This window comes from Oreochromis aureus, linkage group 3 (assembly GCF_013358895.1).
Source record: "Oreochromis aureus strain Israel breed Guangdong linkage group 3, ZZ_aureus, whole genome shotgun sequence".
In the NCBI taxonomy this organism is placed as follows: Eukaryota; Metazoa; Chordata; class Actinopteri; order Cichliformes; family Cichlidae; genus Oreochromis; species Oreochromis aureus.
The window spans coordinates 13134891-13142737 of NC_052944.1; the positions used below are offsets into that span (position 1 = coordinate 13134891).

At 35.3% G+C, this 7847-nt stretch overlaps 1 long non-coding RNA gene across 1 annotated transcript; it reads right to left on the reverse strand.

Annotated features, from left to right (window-relative positions):
* Positions 1 to 157: 157 nt before the first annotated feature.
* On the reverse strand, positions 158 to 4599 carry LOC120438982. The gene is made up of 4 exons (XR_005612303.1): positions 4387 to 4599; positions 2679 to 2684; positions 1389 to 1468; positions 158 to 1278 (listed from the first exon to the last, which is right to left on the reverse strand). It is a non-coding gene; the product is annotated as an uncharacterized LOC120438982 (long non-coding RNA).
* Positions 4600 to 7847: the final 3248 nt, after the last annotated feature.

The following is a 7847-nucleotide window of genomic DNA, read 5'->3' on the forward strand; positions in this document are numbered from 1 at the left end:
TTAATCACTGGACAGATGGACAGCTATGTTTATAAATAATATTATATCAGGTCAATTGTCTTATACATATTTTTGACCTGGAATTGATTGTGAACTGAAAAGGGAAATACTTATGAACTTGTAAAATAAAAACATGATGCACTTAAGGTTATCCTGTTTGGCTTTTATTTTAAGAAGATAATTTGTTCCACTGTGCAATGGCCGAGTCTGTTGCTTTTGGAGATAATTTCTCCTGCCTTAGAGAAAATCCGCTCACATGGAACAGAAGAGGCTGGCGTGCACAGAAACTGGTAGAGATGCAGGTATATGGTCTTCCTGGGTCCCACAGAATAAACAAATTCAATTGCTGCACATTTTATAGAATAACATTTTAAGATTGTTTTAAAAATAAAATAACACCCAAAACAAAGGCAAACAACAAGAACACAAAGCTGGCAAACCCACCCGATTGACCAAAATCAACTCAAAATACTCCCATATGACAGAACCCCCTTTCCTCCTTGCTGGCTCCATATCTCTCAATAGAATGATCAGTGGTTTGCTATCTCTCACCATCAAAACACTCCACAAATCCCATGCATGATTTACTTCCTTATAAACCATTGAACCAGGTGCCGAAGAGTTACGTTCTAACGTCAGTGCGTCAGTGCTTCTGACGCAGTGTGTTGTTTTTTTGTGACACACGCTCCAGAGTGTCAGCTTCAAGCAAGCTATCCCTAGTTTCTAGACTCAAGTGTCCAGGTTAGTTTCTGGTTTAATGTTTGAGGTTTTGGTTATTTTTTTTGTGAAGTTTACTTTTTACGGAAAGTCTCCCAGCAATAAACGCTTTAAGTTCATTCTGTTTCGTGAGTCCTGCAATTGGGTCCTATATCCTGCCTGCCACACAGGACACATGACAATAGGTTTTGAAATATAGTGTTGTACTATAAATCCCTACAGAATTTTGTTTATTTGCATCAACACAGTTATAATACTTGCAAGCAAAACTTCACATAGCTATTATTGAATGATCTCTTTTACTGTTAAAGAACACAGAATAAAGAGCAAAAAAAATCTACTTTTATTTATGTATTTATTAATTAAACAATTAATTTGTTTTAGTTCCTTTTTGAGGAAAGTAATAAACATGAAAAGCACTTAAGAAACGTTCTTTTCTTCTTTGCTGCACAGATCTGTTCACTTCCATTCAATCACTTCTTTTCTCTTCTCGTGTCATGGTTTAACCTTCCGGACCTTCAGGGAAAAAAACTGTGGCAATAATCCATTTTTTCTGAAGAACTAGATGGGGAAAAAACAACACATGCACACACAACAGGAAAATCAGTGGATGAAGTGAAAGTAAAATAAGAATGTCTTGATGCTGAAAATCAAACAGAGGTTAGTCTGACCTCCTCCAGTGTATCCTGAATTTCTGAGTCTGACAGCTGAGGAAATGACTTCAGTCTCACGTTCAGTCTGATGATAAAGTCTGTTGATACAAAAGCACAATTTTTACATAAAATAATAAAACAATCATTTTAAATGACAATGTACTCTTTTAAAATAACTATGTATTACTTTTCATTTCAGTACATAAAACAATACTATGATGTTTGTTATTATGATTTTATGAAATCTTTATTTTTGAATTAAACTAAGCAATTATTCTTTTATTTAATTATCTGAAGTAGAGTTAACCAAGAACATATGACCTCATTACAGTATTATGTTTTTATTTCATAATTTCTCAATTATATTTATATTTTATACATTTTTAAGTGAGTATTTTGTCTTGCTTTATCCTGACATTATTTAAAATGCAAAGAAAAACAGATTGCACTATTTTACAAATCACATAAACCCATATTTTATCCACAATACAATATTAAAAATAAGTTCTTTTACCTGGAAAAAACATGTACGATTTGAAAAAAAGATATGAAATTGAATCTTTTTGAATTTGATGGTTAACAACGTGTAACATCCCCTCTACCTTTCACAAGAGTCTGTCAATATGTCCTAGGCACTAGTGTACCAAAGCACCCATACCATCAGGGATACCGGCTTTTGAACTGAACACTGGGCACGGAACAGTTTTCACATTGCCTCACTCCATTTTAAATAAGCTTTGGCCAATAGAAGGCAGTGGCATTTTGTGTTTACCTATGTCTTAGCATGATAGAGCTTTAACCTGCATTTGTGCAAGGCAGAGTAGAATATGTTCACAACAATTTCTGAAAGCTAAATATGAAATATGGACATCCATTGCTGATTTTGGAGAGATTTCTCCAAATTGCGCGAATATTTCAAAGACATTATGTACTGTATGACAATAATGAGATATTCAAAGTCTTAGCAGTTTTATGTTGAGGAACGTTATTTTATTTATTAATTTATTTATTATTATTGTTCACTTTTGTTTGCATTTCAGACAAAATTACCATCTTGAGACATGTTGGTGCATGTCTCAAAAAACAATAATGCAAAATAAGTTCATATGATATAGTTTCTATGTTTGATAGTTAGTAAAGTATAAAATATTTTACATAGCTTTCCAACTGGTTTTCCAGACCCAAACCCATCAGACACATATAAGTAAAAAACTAAAACTAAAATGACCAAATGACACAAAGAGATAATTGCAGACACAAAGAAATCATTCATGACTGTGCAGCAATTAAAGAAATGCAAATACTTACCAGGCCCTTAAGATGTAGGAAGCAGAATCAGTGGTGTTTTTACATGAAAAAAAGCATTTCAAATTAAATTCAAATTACGTAACGGTTTTCCTGAAAATGGTGGATCACATTACATTGTATTATTTTGTTCATTAACTCACCAGTGACTGCAGTAATGCTGACTCCACTGCTTCTGACGTTCTCAAACACAGAGTAGAGAGTGAATATGTATTTAGTTCCAGCAGTGAGAGATGAGACTGTGTGAGTTACTGGTCCATTTCCAGCTGGTGCACTGATGCTTGTCTCTGTACCATTAAACTGGAGAACAAAGCTGACATTGTTGTTGACTTTATTCCACTGCAGAGTGATGCTGGTTTCATTTTGTCCTGTTGATTTGAATCCTTCAGCATTTGAAGGAGCTGAGAGAGAAAATAACGAGTGAAGTGACTTGTTTAACAAAGTATTAAAATGTGTTTGCTTCCTCTTGTGCAAGCAGTACACATACCAGCTTTTAGTTTCAGTAGCAGGTCTTACTAAGCATCACTGGACCAATTTTTACTGCTAGTACAACAATAAAGTACTGATGTACCATGACTGTCAGTAACTGCTCTTCATTATAAAGTTATTGTTTCTAACTTGCATATGAAAATTATTTATTTACGTTTTCCATCATATGTTGCTGAGTATAATCTTCTAATGCCCCCCAACTGCTCTTGATCAATTATTAAGTGGAACCAAATTTACTGCACCTTCATACATCATTAAATATTGTCTAGAGATTGATTTAAAATGTTACATTGGTCAATCAAAGATGTACTGCATTTAACATTTTCTATGTTTGCATTTCCTTCTGTAAACAAATATTGCTGAAGATGGGTTGTAACATATCACTAACACTGATTAACTGACCAGTGACTGCAGTAATGCTGACTCCACTGCTTCTGACGTTCTCAAACACAGAGTAGAGAGTGAATGTGTATCGAGTTCCAGCAGTGAGAGATGAGACTGTTTGATTCACTGGTCCATTTCCAGCTGGTGCACTGATGCTTGTCTCGGTACCATTAAACTGGAGAACAAAGCTGACATTGTTGTTGACTTTATTCCACCGCAGAGTGATGCTGGTTTCATTTTGTCCTGATGATATGAGGTTTTGTGCAATTGAAGGAGCTAAATGGAAAAATGGGAAATCAAAGCAAGTTTCAAAAATTCTTCAAAATTGATTTCTCATAGTTAAAAACAGTAAAAAATTCTACTCTTGAATTATTATCAGTAGTTTGTGAAAACATTGTATTGCAGTTTAAATCAATTGATTAACTGACCAGTGACTGCAGTAATGCTGACTCCACTGCTTCTGACGTTCTCAAACACAGAGTAGAGAGTGAATGTGTATCGAGTTCCAGCAGTGAGAGATGAGACTGTTTGATTCACTGGTCCATTTCCAGCTGGTGCACTGATGTTTGTCTCTGTACCATTAAACTGGAGAACAAAGCTGACATTGTTGTTGACTTTATTCCACTGCAGAGTGATGCTGGTTTCATTTTGTCCTGATGATATGAGGTTTTGTGCATTTGAAGGAGCTAAATGGAAAAATGAGAAAATAAAGTAAGTTTCAAAAATTCTTCAAAATTGATTTCTCACTAGTTAAAAACAGTAAAATTTATACTGTTGAATTATTATCAGTAGTTTGTGAAAACATTGTATTGCAGTTTAAATCAATTGATTAACTGACCAGTGACTGCAGTAATGCTGACTCCACTGCTTCTGACGTTCTCAAACACAGAGTAGAGAGTGAATGTGTATTGAGTTCCAGCAGTGAGAGATGAGACTGTTTGATTCACTGGTCCATTTCCAACTGGTGCACTGATGCTTGTCTCGGTACCATTAAACTGGAGAACAAAGCTGACATTGCTGTTGACTTTATTCCACCGCAGAGTGATGCTGGTTTCATTTTGTCCTGATGATATGAGGTTTTGTGCATTTGAAGGAGCTAAATGGAAAAATGAGAAAAATAAAGTAAGTTTCAAAAATTCTTCAAAATTGATTTCTCACTAGTTAAAAACAGTAAAAAAGTAAACACTTGAGTTATTATCAGTAGTTCGTGAAAACATTGTATTGCAGTTTAAATCAATTGATTAACTGACCAGTGACTGCAGTAATGCTGACTCCACTGCTTCTGACGTTCTCAAACACAGAGTAGAGAGTGAATGTGTATCGAGTTCCAGCAGTGAGAGATGAGACTGTTTGATTCACTGGTCCATTTCCAGCTGGTGCACTGATGCTTGTCTCTGTACCATTAAACTGGAGAACAAAGCTGACATTGCTGTTGACTTTATTCCACTGCAGAGTGATGCTGGTTTCATTTTGTCCTGATGATATGAGGTTTTGTGCATTTGAAGGAGCTAAATGGAAAAATGAGAAAATGAAGTAAGATTCAAAAATTCTTCAAAATTGATTTCTCACTAGTTTAAAACAGTAAAACATTATACTCTTGAATTATTAACAGTAGTTTGTGAAAACATTGTATTACAGTTTAAATCAATTGATTAACTGACCAGTGACTGCAGTAATGCTGACTCCACTGCTTCTGACGTTCTCAAACACAGAGTAGAGAGTGAATGTGTATCGAGTTCCAGCAGTGAGAGATAAGACTGTTTGATTCACTGGTCCATTTCCAGCTGGTGCACTGATGTTTGTCTCTGTACCATTAAACTGGAGAAGAAAGATGACATTGTTGTTGACTTTATTCCACTGCAGAGTGATGCTGGTTTCATTTTGTCCTGATGATATGAGGTTTTGTGCATTTGAAGGAGCTAAATGGAAAAATGGGAAATTAAAGCAAGTTTCAAAAATTCTTCAAAATTGATTTCTCACTAGTTAAAAACAGTAAAAAATTCTACTCTTGAATTATAATCAGTAGTTTGTGAAAACATTGTATTGCAGTTTAAATCAATTGATTAACTGACCAGTGACTGCAGTAATGCTGACTCCACTGCTTCTGACGTTCTCAAACACAGAGTAGAGAGTGAATGTGTATCGAGTTCCAACAGTGAGAGATGAGACTGTTTGATTCACTGGTCCATTTCCAGCTGGTGCACTGATGCTTGTCTCTGTACCATTAAACTGGAGAACAAAGCTGACATTGTTGTTGACTTTATTCCACTGCAGAGTGATGCTGGTTTCATTTTGTCCTGATGATATGAGGTTTTGTGCATTTGAAGCAGCTAAATGGATAAATGAGAAAACAAAGTAAGTTTCAAAAATTCTTCAAAATTGATTTCTCACTAGTTAAAAACAGTAAAATTTATACTCTTGAATTATTATCAGTAGTTTGTGAAAACATTGTATTGCAGTTTAAATCAATTGATTAACTGACCAGTGACTGCAGTAATGCTGACTCCACTGCTTCTGACGTTCTCAAACACAGAGTAGAGAGTGAATGTGTATTCAGTTCCAGCAGTGAGAGATGAGACTGTTTGATTCACTGGTCCATTTCCAGCTGGTGCACTGATGCTTGTCTCTGTACCATTAAACTGGAGAACAAAGCTGACATTGCTGTTGACTTTATTCCACTGCAGAGTGATGCTGGTTTCATTTTGTCCTGATGATATGAGGTTTTGTGCATTTGAAGGAGCTAAATGGAAAATGAGAAAATAAAGTAAGTTTCAAAAATTCTTCAAAATTGATTTCTCACTAGTTAAAAACAGTAAAAATTCTACTCTTGAATTATTATCAGTAGTTTGTGAAAACATTGTATTGCAGTTTAAATCAATTGATTAACTGACCAGTGACTGCAGTAATGCTGACTCCACTGCTTCTGACGTTCTCAAACACAGAGTAGAGAGTGAATGTGTATTGAGTTCCAGCAGTGAGAGATGAGACTGTTTGATTCACTGGTCCATTTCCAGCTGGTGCACTGATGTTTGTCTCTGTACCATTAAACTGGAGAACAAAGCTGACATTGCTGTTGACTTTATTCCACTGCAGAGTGATGCTGGTTTCAGTTTGTCCTGATGATATGAGGTTTTGTGCATTTGAAGGAGCTAAATGGAAAAATGAGAAAATAAAGTAAGTTTCAAAAATTCTTCAAAATTGATTTCTCACTAGTTTAAAACAGTAAAACATTATACTCTTGAATTATTAACAGTAGTTTGTGAAAACATTGTATTACAGTTTAAATCAATTGATTAACTGACCAGTGACTGCAGTAATGCTGACTCCACTGCTTCTGACGTTCTCAAACACAGAGTAGAGAGTGAATGTGTATTTAGTTCCAGCAGTGAGAGATGAGACTGTTTGATTCACTGGTCCATTTCCAGCTGGTGCACTGATGTTTGTCTCTGTACCATTAAACTGGAGAACAAAGCTGACATTGTTGTTGACTTTATTCCACTGCAGAGTGATGCTGGTTTCATTTTGTCCTGATGATATGAGGTTTTGTGCATTTGAAGGCGCTAAATGGAAAAATGAGAAAATAAAGTAAGTTTCAAAAATTCTTCAAAATTGATTTCTCACTAGTTAAAAACAGTAAAAAGTAAACACTTGAATTATTATCAGTAGTTTGTGAAAACATTGTATTGCAGTTTAAATCAATTGATTAACTGACCAGTGACTGCAGTAATGCTGACTCCACTGCTTCTGACGTTCTCAAACACAGAGTAGAGAGTGAATGTGTATTGAGTTCCAGCAGTGAGAGATGAGACTGTTTGATTCACTGGTCCATTTCCAGCTGGTGCACTGATGTTTGTCTCTGTACCATTAAACTGGAGAACAAAGCTGACATTGTTGTTGACTTTATTCCACTGCAGAGTGATGCTGGTTTCAGTTTGTCCTGATGATATGAGGTTTTGTGCATTTGAAGGAGCTAAATGGAAAAATGAGAAAATAAAGTAAGTTTCAAAAATTCTTCAAAATTGATTTCTCACTAGTTAAAAACAGTAAAATTTATACTCTTGAATTATTATCAGTAGTTTGTGAAAACATTGTATTGCAGTTTAAATCAATTGATTAACTGACCAGTGACTGCAGTAATGCTGACTCCACTGCTTCTGACGTTCTCAAACACAGAGTAGAGAGTGAATGTATCGAGTTCCAACAGTGAGAGATGAGACTGTTTGATTCACTGGTCCATTTCCAGCTGGTGCACTGATGCTTGTCTCTGTACCATTAAACTGGAGAACAAAGCTGACATTG